The sequence below is a fragment of the Pipistrellus hanaki genome, assembly GCF_964339955.1.
Source record: "Pipistrellus hanaki genome assembly, chromosome: X".
Taxonomy (NCBI): domain Eukaryota; kingdom Metazoa; phylum Chordata; class Mammalia; order Chiroptera; family Vespertilionidae; genus Pipistrellus; species Pipistrellus hanaki.
In genome coordinates, this window is record NC_140524.1 from 75,670,649 (window position 1) to 75,684,566 (window position 13,918).

General features: G+C 38.8%; 1 protein-coding gene across 1 annotated transcript in view; it reads left to right on the forward strand.

Moving 5' to 3' along the window:
* Positions 1 to 742: 742 nt before the first annotated feature.
* Positions 743 to 13,918, forward strand: part of ATP7A (ATPase copper transporting alpha) — a 127,380-nt gene continuing 114,204 nt past the window's right edge. Inside the window, exon 1 of the mRNA XM_084869424.1 lies at positions 743 to 975. The gene's annotated coding sequence lies outside the window, so the exon portion shown is untranslated. The remainder of the gene's footprint in view (positions 976 to 13,918) is intronic.

Below are 13,918 nucleotides of genomic sequence, written 5' to 3' on the forward strand. Positions count from 1 at the left end.
CGGGCTCCACAATCCACGTGTGTGTTGATTTCATGCTCGGAAAGGCTAACCTATTGGAAAGATCATTTACTGGTACAAGGAGCTTTATTACTTCTTGGCTGGAGGTTAGGAAACTACTGCTGATGAAAGACCCGAACTGGCCTTTTGTCCTGAACGGCGGAGACGACCCCACGAACCACACAAACACTTGTCTCGATGCAACACGCAAAAGGTTTATTGACCGGCGCCGGGTCCCAACCTCCAGCCCAGAGGCTGATGGAAGGGCCCCGTTGGGGGTTTACAGCGGGCTTATAAAGGCAAAAACCACAAGCAGCTTGTCAAGGTCAGTTGGTTTGGAGGGAAACAGATGTTTTTCTCTGATTAGGACCGCTGGGCTTGGGACAGTAGTGGCCCTCAGGGTCAAGCCCAGGGCGGGGGTGGCTCTATCAGCAGTACTCAGTTGAGCGGGAAGCTCAGCTGAGCGGGAAACTCAAACCTAGCTGCGGCGGGAAACAAATAACAATGCGGGCAGTAGCAAACATCAAGGCAGGCAATATTTTCTTAAGTCTTACACTGACAGGCGTTTGGGTGGGTTTCTGTTCCGTTTAGCGTTTGGTGAAGGAAGAAGGAGGCGCTCTGCAGCGCCTGAACAACTTCCCAGGCCGCTCGCCAGCCAGGGGGCAGCAGGAGCCCAGAAAGCTTGACTGCGGGCCTTATGCTCCCTCTCACATGACGTGTCCGTCTCCCGCCCGGCCCGCCCCGCTTCCGGCCTGGGAGCACCCGGAAGTGGGGGGAGGAGGCCGGGGAGGTGGAGGCGCCGGGCAGGTAGCAGCGGGCGGAGGAGGGGAAGCCACAGAGGCAGGAGTTGCCGCCCCCGCCGCCGGGGCCGCAGCCACTATGCCTTCTCCCGCCGCGTGAGCCCGGAGCCGCCGCGCGCGGATTTGTTGCTGTCACGGGCTGCGTAGCTCCGAGGTTTAACCGCAGGACAAAAACCAGGTAAGTCTTCGATAGGCTTCTCGTCGTCCCCTTCTACCGGAGGGGTACTCTCCGCTGTCAGTCTGTGCTGCTGGTGTGGCAAGAAGGTCGTTTTAATCTCCAAACTCACTTCTTCACAACTCCAGTGTTTACCACACGCTTGTTGTACTTCCCTCTCCAGGGGGAGTGAGATGGGGAGATTGGGTCCTGACCTGTGTCAGTTTCTTGGACCCTAGCGGGGTAGTGTCCTGATCATCCGTGGCCTGTCTTATTACCCAATTAATTTGGAAGGTCTGTGCCCGATATTGGAAGTCGCATAGACTGATCATGTCATCATCGATGAAATAATAGAACAATTGCTTCGCTTCTTGTGTCTCTGGGAGCATAAGCTAAACGGAGGGAGCACTTTCGTTTCCATTGCATTTTGTTCATTCTGTCCCCTTCCCAGGAAAGTTACTCGCCACCCTCGTCGCACACTGTCTTATCTTGATCTTTGTCACTTTTTTGTTGTAGAAGGGGTCGTTATCTTAATCACCTACGATACTTATCGGGGTTCACCGATACTTATTGGGGTTCACCGGTCAATATTTTTTTCAGCATTTCATCTTTGTTTTAATTACAGCTTCTTCATCCACCATAATATGTATTCATGCTTTGTATTCAGAGTGTGTGTAGAACATTGAGTTAGGTGATATTGAGGTGTGGGGGTGGGTGATAGGGTGTACAAACAAGAAGTAGGTCAGAGTCGCTGGCCTGAGAGTTTGCACTCAAGTAGTTTTAGTTATGAAGATTCTGGATTCTAGCAGTCTCAGTGATTGGATAACTAGGCTGCTTTTCTAATCCTTTTTAAGGATATTTTGAACTGAGATTTAAAAAAAACGTATTTTTAATTAAGTATTGGGAAGGCATTGGTTAAGATGTTATTTTTTAATCTCTTAAACTTTCTTATATCTACAGCCATGACATGAGAGGGTTAATTTTTTTTATACTGGAGGGTCTCACAGTGTAGTAGGAAAGACTAATATATCCTTTTAATTTAAGTAACATATTTTAGAAACAGAACGTGTTATGATAGTTCAGGGAAGGGAGCATTTAAACTAGGCCTTGAAGAATGTATAGAATTTAGCTTTGTAGTGGAGGGCAGGCCAGGTAGAAAAAATAATGTGAGTACAGCTTGGGGACTAGAAAGATGCAGGACATCCAACAACACACTGTATGTTAACATCCCAATTTCTAACACAGCCACATCTTCTAAGATTTTACTGGTTAAAAGAAAAACATAATACAAGGTAAAGTTACAACCATATACAACTACCCTGCAGCCAATAAAAAAGTTTATACACTTCTGGTCAATGTCAACTGTAACTGAAAAATGAAAGCAAATAAAAATCACCCATAATACCATCACCTCATAATATATCCACTGTTTTTTTTTCCTTCTGTATTGGTGAGATTCTCTGCTCCTGCTGACATTAAACATTTAATCCATAAAAAGTTTATATATAGAAAAAAATATATGTAATGCCAAAAATAGTGTTAATGTAGTATGATATTTATTTCTGACGTAAACTCAAATGTAAAAGAAAAAAAGTGAAGCTTGCTATAGGTACCTTAATTTTGATTGAGTGTTGTGTCTAAAATATAATTTGGAATCCTTTTCCAAATTGCTGGGAATGAATAACAGCATTGTCTAAAGCCAGAAGCTGCCCCAGGTTTTCCACAAGGAATTTCTGCATTTCCTTTTCTCCTTCAACCTGATTTCTCTACTGGTCTTAACCTGATAGAATCTATTATTTTCCAACCATAGTCTTAAAAAGGGCTAGATTCATGGACTCTTGGTAGGGTTAGCTTAAACAATAATCCCTCCAGAGGATAAGTAAACATCTCTGGTCTGTAATGCAGAAGTTTGTTTTTCTTTTAAAAGTACATGCAAAAGCAGTAAAATGTGTTTGAAAATGAGAGCAAGAGAGTGAGCAAAAATAACTTCGACTAATACACTGCAACCTTTATTTTTCTAAGGGCTCTAAGGCAATAGATTCCTTTTTATAAACTCTTATTATAATTAAAGTTTGCCAGTCTACACACACTTGGAAATCTTTAATCAATACTTTTGACATCCCAGTGAGTGAAAATAATCTTCATTTGCCAGTAGGTAGAACAAATTTTGAGCAGAGATTTGTCTGACATGATGAGAATAATATTTGGGAGTTTTGCCTCAAAATTTCCTTTATTCATCTTTATTAAAGGGCAGTAGAGCATTTAAAGGTTTCACAGAGTTTTTTTTTTTTTTAATTTATATATTTTATTGATCTTTCACAGAGAGGTATTTTTAAATAGTGATCTTTCTTAGGACATAAATTAAGATGGAAACTGGGAGCGGGGAGGCAGACAACAGTCAGGCCTATTCATTTCAATTTAACCGTCCCAGCCATCCCGTTTTTAACTTATAAATTTGTCTTCAGGTTGATTTAATGTGATATAACTTACTTGTTGAGATAGTATGGCAGGAAATGTATCACAAGACTTTTGGAATGTGTTTCATTAAAGTGAAAGAGGATGTTTCTGGTTTCATAAATATATTCCTAGTCTCTCCAGCACTGTTAGAAAATGTAAGTTAGTTCCTCATCTTTATGGACTCAAATGTGTGGGATAGTGGTAGGTTACATCAGTTTTCACAGATATTTCTTTCCTTGAAGGAAACTACCATAAAATATCCCCATGTTGAGCCAATTAGTTGTGCTTTGTCCCATGTTTTCTGCTCACATTTAAAATTATACAGCTGTGTCTGTATAAAAGGATTTAATTTTTAACCTGTTTTTTACTTTATAATTCTCTAGTGTAGAATTCCAGTTTTCCAGACCTATAATCAGAAGTGCATTTTAACAATTTACTGACTGAAGTAAATGGGTTATTTCACATCTTAGGGAAATTGTTTTAACCTGGCCATTCGCCTTAGTTGATTTTGTTTGTAAAAATGATTGCTTTGTTTTAACTGATGCTGATCCTGCTTATGTATTTGATGTCCCACCGAAGCAGATGGGGAAGGAACAGTAATATTAGAATTACTTTCCCCCTCTGCCCCCAGCGGAGAGTTCGAGAAGTACTGTCTGCTTCCTGGAATTGTGAAGAAACTGGTTTCTTCGCTCTTGAGTGTTAGGTCACTGAAGTACATCCACTGCCTGCCACTCTGTGAGGGGAGAGCACTAAGAGGGCTTCTGTTAAGACGTGAAAAACTGTCAACAGAGATATAAGAACAGGGAGAAAGAATTTCACAGTGGAATTCTAAAAAAAATTCTCAGGGCTATTTAGGATAAATTTGTAGTTGACCTACACTGTCATGAGGATAATTAAGAGTTGATCCTTGAGCTAACAAAAACAGAGAGCTTAGTTGTTAAAGCGTTCCAAGTGTAATCTTTGGTAATCCTTGCACTTAAAATGGCAGGAAAAAATATTTCTAACTTTATTTTGGTGATGCTAAAATTATTTGCTCTAAGAATTATTATTTAATGATTATACTATTATTAATTTAATAAAGTACCACATGTTGATTACTGATAAATATATTAATTATATTTTAAAAACACTAATATTAAATTATTTGTATACAACTATTTTCATTTTGGTCAAGAAATGTTTTCTCTTATTTTACTATACCATTTTACTGTTAATTATAAATATAATTTTTTGGTTCAGATTTATAGCCACATTCAATAAATGTTTTCTCTTATTTTACTATACTGTTCTACTGTTAATTATTAATATCATTTTTTAGTTCAGATTTATAGCCACAATATCTTGGTATTAATTTCTAATCACAACAGTAAGTTCATTTTTTTTTAAAATATATTTTATTGATTTTGTACAGAGAGGGAGAGAGATAGAGAGCTAGAAACATCGATGAGAGAGAGTCATCGATCAGCCGCCTCTTGCACACCCCCTACTGGGGATATGCTCGCAACCAAGGTACATGCCCTTGACCGGAATCGAACCCGGGACCTTTCAGTCCCCAAGCCGACGCTCTGTCCATTGAGCCAAACCGGTCTCGGCAGTAAGTTCATTTTTATGTATTAGAAATCAGATTGGTGTCATATATCTTCAAGGATTCTCTATCTAAAACAGTGTTTTATCTTGCTCATCTTTTTCTAGCTAGGTGATAACAGAATAAACCTTTGTAGTCTTCAGGTAGTTTTAAATTCTTAAATTCATTGTATGATGATGAATAAAGGAATAATTTCTTTAGTATAGTGTGTTATTTGACCTTGAGTGTCAAGGTATGATTGGGATTGTTCACTGTATTATTACAAATATAACTTATGAATTCCTGTTAATTAACTTTAGGGCGAGTGGTAAGTCATTGGATCCTGAATCTTTCACTCTTTAAAAAATGCTTTAGCCGAAACCGGTTTGGCTCAGTGGTGGAGCGTCGGTCTGCAGACTGAAGGGTCCCGGGTTCGATTCTGGTCAAGGGCATGTACATTGGTTGCAGGCACATCCCCGGTAGGGGGTGTGCAAGAGGCAGCTGGTCGATGTTTCTCTCTCATTGACTTTTCTAACTCTCTCTCTCCCTCTCCCTTCCTCTCTGTAAAAAAATCAATAAAATATATTAAAAAAAAAGAAAAGGATGATCCTTAAAAAAAAAAAAGCTTTATTTATTTTTAGAGAGAGAGAAAGAGAGAGGAATATGTAGAAACATCAATGAGGGGAGAGAATCATTGATCGACTGCCTCCTGCATGCCCCCTACCGAACCTGCAATCTGAGCATGTGCCCTAACCAGGAATTGAACTGTGACCTTATGGTTCATGGGTCAATGCTGAACTGCTGAGCCACACCTGCCAGACTTTCACTCTTTTTTTTTTTTTCATTTAAGTGAAAAAATGCCAGAATTGTTCCTCTGTCTGATGTGGGAAAATAAATCCGGTACTTTGTTATTTGCACTTTGGTAAGAGTTGACTTATTCTTTCATAGGGCAAAAATTTTAAAGTGGCATTCAGCTTTACTAAATCCTGAAATATATGCATATATGTGAAAGAATATGTGTTTGTATATTTCTGTAAGTCAAAACTGAGATCAAAGTGAATATATAGCTCCATGTATTTTTTTTTTAAATTACCTTTATTGTTGACATGGGGGGAGTAAAGGGGGATATCAGGGCAAAATTTTAATCCTAGACCTAGCAAGTGGCTAAACTGAGATTAGCTAGTCAATCTGGTTTAAGAACCTATACTCTTACCTAACAAAAATGAACTGCATTTTTTCAAAATATGTTTTTTATTGATTTTTAGATAGAGAGGAAGGGAGAGGGAGAGAAACATGGATGAGAAACATCGTGAATTGGCTGCCTCCTGCACGCCCCACACTGGGGATTGAGCCCACAACTGGCAATGGGACCAGCAACTTCCTGGTGCATGGATCAATGCTCAACCACTGAGCCATACTGGCTGGGCTCAACTGTATTTTTTTTAAAAAAATTCTCACCTAAGGATTTTTTTCCCATTGCTTTTCAGAAAGAGTGGAAGGGAGGGAGATATAGAGAGAAAAAAATAGATGTGAGAGATACACATTGACTGGTTTCCCCCACACGTGCCCTTACAGAGGCATGGAGAGAACCCACTACCCAGATACCTGCTCTTGGCTGGGAATTGAACCTGCAACCCTTTGGTGTACAGGGTGATGCTCTAACCATTGAGAAATACCAGCTAAGGCTGAACTGTATTTTTTTCTCTTTCCCAATTGAAAAAGACAACAGCATACTGAGTTGCCAGCCCTTTGGACGGTATTTTTTATTGATATTTTACGAGAGGAAGGTAGAGGGATAGAGTGCTAGAAACATCGATGAGAGAGAATCATCGATCAGCTGCCTCTTGCACACTCCTTACTGTGGATGTGCCCGCAACCAAAGTACATGCCCTTGACCGGAATCGACCCCGGGACCTTTCTGGACTGTATTTTTTAAAGAACATAGACATTTGAGCAAAATTAGGTCCTATGAATTAAGCACATTGTTTGTCCTACAGAGAGAAATGTCCAAGCAAAATCTCAGGCATCTCTCATAGCAATATGTTTATTGATACATCTTCTAGGTCAAAGGAAACTAAGGAGAAAAAAACCCACAAATGGGACTATATCAAAATACAAAGCTTCTGCGTAGCAAAAGAAACCATCAACAAAATGAAAAGAGAGCCCATTGTTTAGGGAACATATTTGGCAATGATATATCTGATAAAGGGTTAATATCCAAAATATATAAGGAACTCATACAACTCAACAAATGGAAGACAAATAATCCAATTAAATAATGGGCAAAGGACTTAAATAGACACTTCTCCAAATTGGACATATAGATGGCCAAGAGAAATATGAAAAAACGCTCAAAGTCACTGATCATCAGAGACAAATTAAAACGACAATAAGGTATCAGAATGGCTATCGTCAACAAATCAACAAAAGAGCTCCATCCAGTTTGGCTCAATGGATAAAGTATCTGCCTGTGGACTGAAGGGTCCTGGGTTCTATTCTGGTCAAGGCCACATGCTTGGGTTGTGGGCTCCATCCCCAGTAGGGGACATGCAAGAGGCAGCTAATCAATGATTCTGATTATTGATGTTTCAATCTCCCTTCCTCTCTCTGAAATCAGTTATGACATAAAAACAAACAAACAAAAACATAAATCAACAAATGACAAGTGCTGGCGAGGATGCATTGTGTAGAAAAGTGAACCCTAGTACACTGCTGATGGGAATGCAGAGTGGTGCAGCCATTATGGAAAACAGTAGGGAGTTTCCTCAAAAAATTAAATATGAAACTTTCATTTGATCCAGTGATCTCACTTCTAGGAATATATCCTAAGAAACCCAAAACAGCCGAGACCGGTTTGGCTCAATGGATAGAGAGTCGGCTTGGGGACTGAAGGATCCCGGGTTCGATTCCGGTCAAGGGCATGTACCTTGGTTGCGGGCATATCCCCAGTAGGGGGTGTGCAAGAGGCAGCTGATCGATGACTCTCTCTCATTGATGTTTCTAGCTCTCTAGCTCTCTCCCTTCTTCTCTGTACAAAAATTAAAAAAAATATTATATATATATGTATATATATATATTAATATATATATATATATATATATATATATATATATATATATATATATGAAGAAACCCAAAACACCGACCAGAAAGAATATATGCACCTCTATGTTCATAGCAGCCCAATTTACAATAGCTAAGATCTGGAAACAACCAAGTGCCCATCAGTAGATGAGTAGATAAAAAAGCTGTGGTACATTTACACCACGGAATGCTATGTAGCAGTAAAAAGAGAAGGATCTCTTATCCTTTGAGACAGCATAGATGGACCTGGAGAGTATTATGCTAAGTGAAATAAGCCAGTCAGAGAAAGACAAATACCATATGATCTCACATGTTGAATTTAATGAACAAAATAAACTGACAAAATTGATCCAGAGACATGGAAGCATGCAACAGACTGATGATTCTTTTATACATATATGCATAACCCATGGACACAGACAATAGGGTGGTGAAGGCCTGGGGCAGAGGGGAGGGGTGGGCTACAAGGCATTAATGGGGTGGGGAGAACATATGTAATACTTTCAACAATAAAGATTTTTTAAAAAGAGAGAGAAATGTCCAGCCAGGTCAGTGTGGGTTGGTGGTTGAACATTGACCTGTGAACCAGGAAGTTTGAATTTGATTCCCAGTGGGGGCATGCCTGGGTTGTGGGCTTTATTTCCAGAGTTGGGCATGCAGGAGGCAGCTGATTAGTAATTCTCTCTCATCATTCATGTTTCTCTCTTTTTCTCCCTTTCTCTCTGAAAACAATATATATTAAAAAGTATTAATATACTTTTTAAAATACTACCTATTAAAAAAAAGAGATACATGCTCATTTATCATTTTTGGAAGTATGAATGGACAAATTTATTTGATGACTAAAAGTTAAAATATTGCCTGGTGGTATGGCTCAGTGGTTGAGCATCAACCCATGAACCAAGAGGTTGCTGGTTTGATTCCAGGCCAGAGCACATGCCCGGGTTGCAGACTCGATCCTTAGTAGGGGGAGTGCAGAAGGCAGTCTATCAATATTTCTCTCTTCCTTCCTCTCTCTCTCAAATCAGTAAAAACATATTTAAAAAAATTAAAGTATTGGCAGCTCAAAATTTCCTTGGTAGTGTCAAACTAAATTCAAAAGTAAGGGTCCATAGTTTTGTTTTTATTTTACTAACTCATTTAAATTTATGCCAAAATGTCCAATGTTCACAATGTTGTTAGTCTTATATTATTTGTATTCTCAGAGTCTCCCAGGAAAAGAAACGGTCTATGTGTGTTTTATCATCTTTACAGGAAGCACATCTTTGAACTTGGTTAGACTTTGATATTTATGATATGTTTTTCATTTAAACTGTACTATGAGATCATGCAGTAAAAGTTGATAAGCATAAATTGGAACATTGCTGGTTACATTTTTTGGACTATTGTATATTATTCTCCTGATAACATCAAAGCATCTTACTTCACTACTATACTGTGATGTGCTGTTTTGGAGAGGCACTATAACATAGATTAAAGAATGGGGCCGCCGAAACCGGTTTGGCTCAGTGGATAGAGCATCGGCCTGCGGACTGTAAGGTCCCAGGTTCAACTCTGGTCAAGGACATGTATCTTGGTTGCGGGCACATCCCCTGTGGGGGGTGTGCAGGAGACAGCTGATCGATGTTCCTCTCTCATCGATGTTTCTAACTCTCTATCCCTCTCCCTTCCTCTCTGTAAAAAAAAAAAAAAAAAAATATATATATATATATATATATATATATATACACACATATATATATACATATATACATATATATACATATATACATATATACATACATACATACATACATATATATATATATATATATATATATATATATATATATATATATATATATATATATATAAAGAATGGGGTCTGTGGCACCAGACTGCCTGGATTGGAATTCCACCCAGCTCCTCTACCTACTACTTTACTTGTATGACCCTAGATAGATTTCTTTCTTTCTTTCTTTCTTTCTTTCTTTCTTTCTTTCTTTCTTTCTTTCTTTTTTTGGCTAAGTTCCTCAAAATTTGGGGGCATTAACAGTACCTGACTCAGGATTATCAGTGAATTAATACATATAAGCCCTAAAAGCAGTACCTAGCAGGCAATTTACATGCAAAGTAGTTACTATTATTCTTTTCATACATTATTTACTGTAAATGTAGTTTTATAATCTGCATAATAACATTTTAAATTATAGTTTTTCTGTTCTATAAATTTCGTAGATTATCAGAGCAATATATTAATCAATTAGTACCTACAAATAATATTTGATTTCTACATTACACCATAGGAAATGAAAACTCGCATTGGGAGGGCACCAGTAGCCTACAATACACCTACAGTATGTGTACGTGGCATCTCAAAACTCACTATGACAGCTAGTAAGTCATATGACCCTGATGTACTCATTCTACTTCTTCACCAATCTGTTTGTAGAATTAGTGAGCCACAGACTCTGGGCTATTGACTGTCTCTTAACTGCCAAATGCTGAACCATACCTGATAAATAATTTCTGAAATATAAAATGTTGGCAATGACAAAGGCTTTATTCATGTCTAACCTACTCTGCAAAATAGCTATATTCTTATAAAGTTGTGTGCAAACTAATTTTTTTTTATTGATTAAGGTATTACATATGTGTCCTTATCCCCCCATTGCCCTCATCCCCGCTCATGCCCTCACCCCTCTGGTTTCTGTGTCCATTGGTTATGCTTATACCCTGTTTCCCCGAAAATAAGACAGTGTCTTATATTAATTTTTTCTCCCAAAGTTGCGCTAGGTCTTATTTTCAGGGGATGTCTTATCTTTCCATGCGCTAGGTCTTATTTTCGGAGGATGTCTTATTTTCAGGGAAACACAGTATGCATGCATACAAGTCCTTTGGTTGATCTCTCCCCCTTACCTCCACCCTTCCCTCCCCTCCCTCTGAGGTTTGAGCATCTGATCAATGCTTCTCAGTCTCTGGATCTCTTTTTGTTCATCAGTTTATGTTGGTTACAATAATCCACAAATGAGTGCGATCATGTAATATTTATTTTTCTCTGACTGACTTATTTCGCTTAGCATAAATGCTCTCCAGCTCCATCCATGTTGTTGCAAATGGTAAGAGCTCCTTCATTTCTACTGCAGTGTAGTATTCCATTGTGTAGATGTAGCCGAGGTTTTTAATCCATTTATCTGCTGATGGCACTTAGGCTGTTTCCAAATATAAGCTATTGTAAATTGTGCTGCTATGAACATAGGGGTGCATATATCCTTTCTGATTAGTGTTTCTAGTTTTTTGGGATATATTCCTAAAAGTGGGATCACTGGGTCAAATGGGAGTTCCATTTTCAGTTTTTTGAGGAAACTCCGTACTGTTCTCCACAGTGACTGCGCCAGTCTGTATTTCTACCAGCAGTGCATGAGGGTTCCTTTTTCTCTGCATCCTCGCCAACATTTGTCGTTTGTTGATTTGTTGATGATAGCCATAATGACAGGTGTGAGATCGTACCGCATTGTTGTTTTGATTTTCATCTCTCGGATGATTAGTGACTTTGAGCATGTTTTCATATGTCTCTCGGCCTTCCTTATGTCCTCTTTGAAAAAGTATCTATTTAGGTCTGTTACCCATTTTTAAAAAAATATATATTTTATTGATTTTGTACAGAGAGGAAGGGAGAGAGATAGAGAGTTAGAAACATCAATGAGAGAGAGTCATCAATCAGCTGCCTCTTGCACACCCCCTACTGGGGATATGCCCGCAACCAAGGTACATGCCCTTGACCAGAATCGAACCCGGGACCTTTCAGTCCCCAAGCCGACGCTCTATCCATTGAGCCAAACCGGTTTCGGCTGTTATCCATTTTTTGATTGGGTTGTTTATCATTCTTTTGTTAACGTGTATGAGTTCCCTGTAAATGTTGGAGATTAAACCCTTATCGGAGATAACATTTGCAAATACATTCTCCCATGCGGTGGGCTTTCTTGTTGTGCAAACTAAATTTTTATATTGAATTATATCAGCACTCCAATTAATATATTATGTTCTTGTATATCTAGTGTTTATGTCGGTCCGGTGTGATATGCAAAGAAGCATAATGCATGTGCTCCAGTGTCAAGGCAGAGAAAGAAGTCTAATACCAAACAATTACAGAGAAGTTAAGTACTAACCTATGATGCTTATTATAACCAAGGGTATTTAGAATTCAAAAAGAAAGTGGGTGCAAGCATTTCATGGAGGAGTTGGGTCTTGGGCTCATTTACTCAGCAATTATTTGAGTAGCTACCATGTGTAATATGCTGGGGATATCATAGTGAACACAGCAGATATGACCCTGCTTTTGTAGCGTTTACAGACAAGAAATGTGATGGGATTTAAATATATGCAAGACAGCATTCCAGGTGAGGAGATCAGTCAAAATAAAGTCATAGAAAGAAATGGCAAGTATGAACCATGTGACATTTAGGGCACTTGCCTGATTGTAGTAGAGATTTTGTGTCAGAGAGGAGTATTGAAAATAATAGATATGGCCATCTTTTGAATGATTTGAACAGCTATTTAAGTCTGTGGGAAGTGGGGTAGAGTAGTCTTATGGGTCCGAGCCCTTACCCTATGAGATCTGACCTATTTGCAGGTAGATAGTGTCAGAATTGAATTAAATTGTAGGACACTCAGCTGGTGTCACAGAGAATTGCTTGGTGGGAAAAACCCCTATACATCTGATGTCAGAAGTGTTGTGAGTGTGATAGTTGTATGAGAGTTAAGGAGAAACACGGGATAGAAGGCTGGGTTTTTCCATTGTAGTCAGTCATCTTTTGAATGTTTTGAACAGCGATTTAATCTGCATTAAATTCCTTTTGATAAGCTATTTTGAAGAGGGTTAGCTGCATGGGCTTTGGAGTCATACTGTCTCAATTTGATACCATCTCCACTCTCATTTATTTTCTGAGTTTAGAATTTTGTATTGAGTTTTCCTAGTGACACAACTATATAGGCAATAAAATTATATTTACTCAGAGCTGCTGGTAACCCAAGTTGCACCAGGTAACACTGGAGAACAATGTACACATGAAATGCCAGTGAGAGGTCAATAAGAAGTTGGGAGAGGTAGAAGAGGTTAGGCAAAGAAAGAAATACATTCTGCGATGGTTGGTGGAATGCCATCAGAAATGTCTTCAAGCAAAACAGACTACATTTGACTAAACTTTGTTTTCCGTTGTGTTTCTGTAAGAATAGGAAGAGAAATGTAACTGCATTTATTTGAACTTGGCCTTTTGAGGACTATCAGTAGTCAATGCTTCAGGTTCTATTCTACATTTGAAGCATCTGGTCAGTTTTAGATTTTATTCTGTATTTGAAGCATTTGGCTAGAGCATTTGTGTCCTAGTTTTATGTGGTACTTAAATACAACTTGATCAGTAGCTTATGCAGTAAGTTGTGTTTGTAATCTGTGTTAGTATTCTCTCAACTTGGTTTAAGGCATAAATGAATTGCCAAATGAATGCCTGTTACAACCTCCCTTATCTCTCTTGTTACCTTTGGATTTAATGTTAGTATGATCATATACTAAGAAAGTTTAACATTAATATCCTGGCACTTTCTGGAATTTTTTCCCCCCACCAGAGAAAAAAAAAATTACACAAGACCATCTTTGTCTCCTCCCAATCCTTTATTAGGGTGAACTCCGACCTTATATGGAAGAGCTTCTTTTAATCTTAGCCTTGAGCTCAGGGCAGATACAAGCATTGCAGTCTTTGAGACTTTGTTGCAGGCTGTGCTGCTCACCCCTTCACTCTGGGAATGTTAGCTGAGACTTGTGGCAGAAAGGGTGTGTAGCAGAGAAAATACATGATTGGGAACAGGCTTAGAGCTCCATCAGGTGAG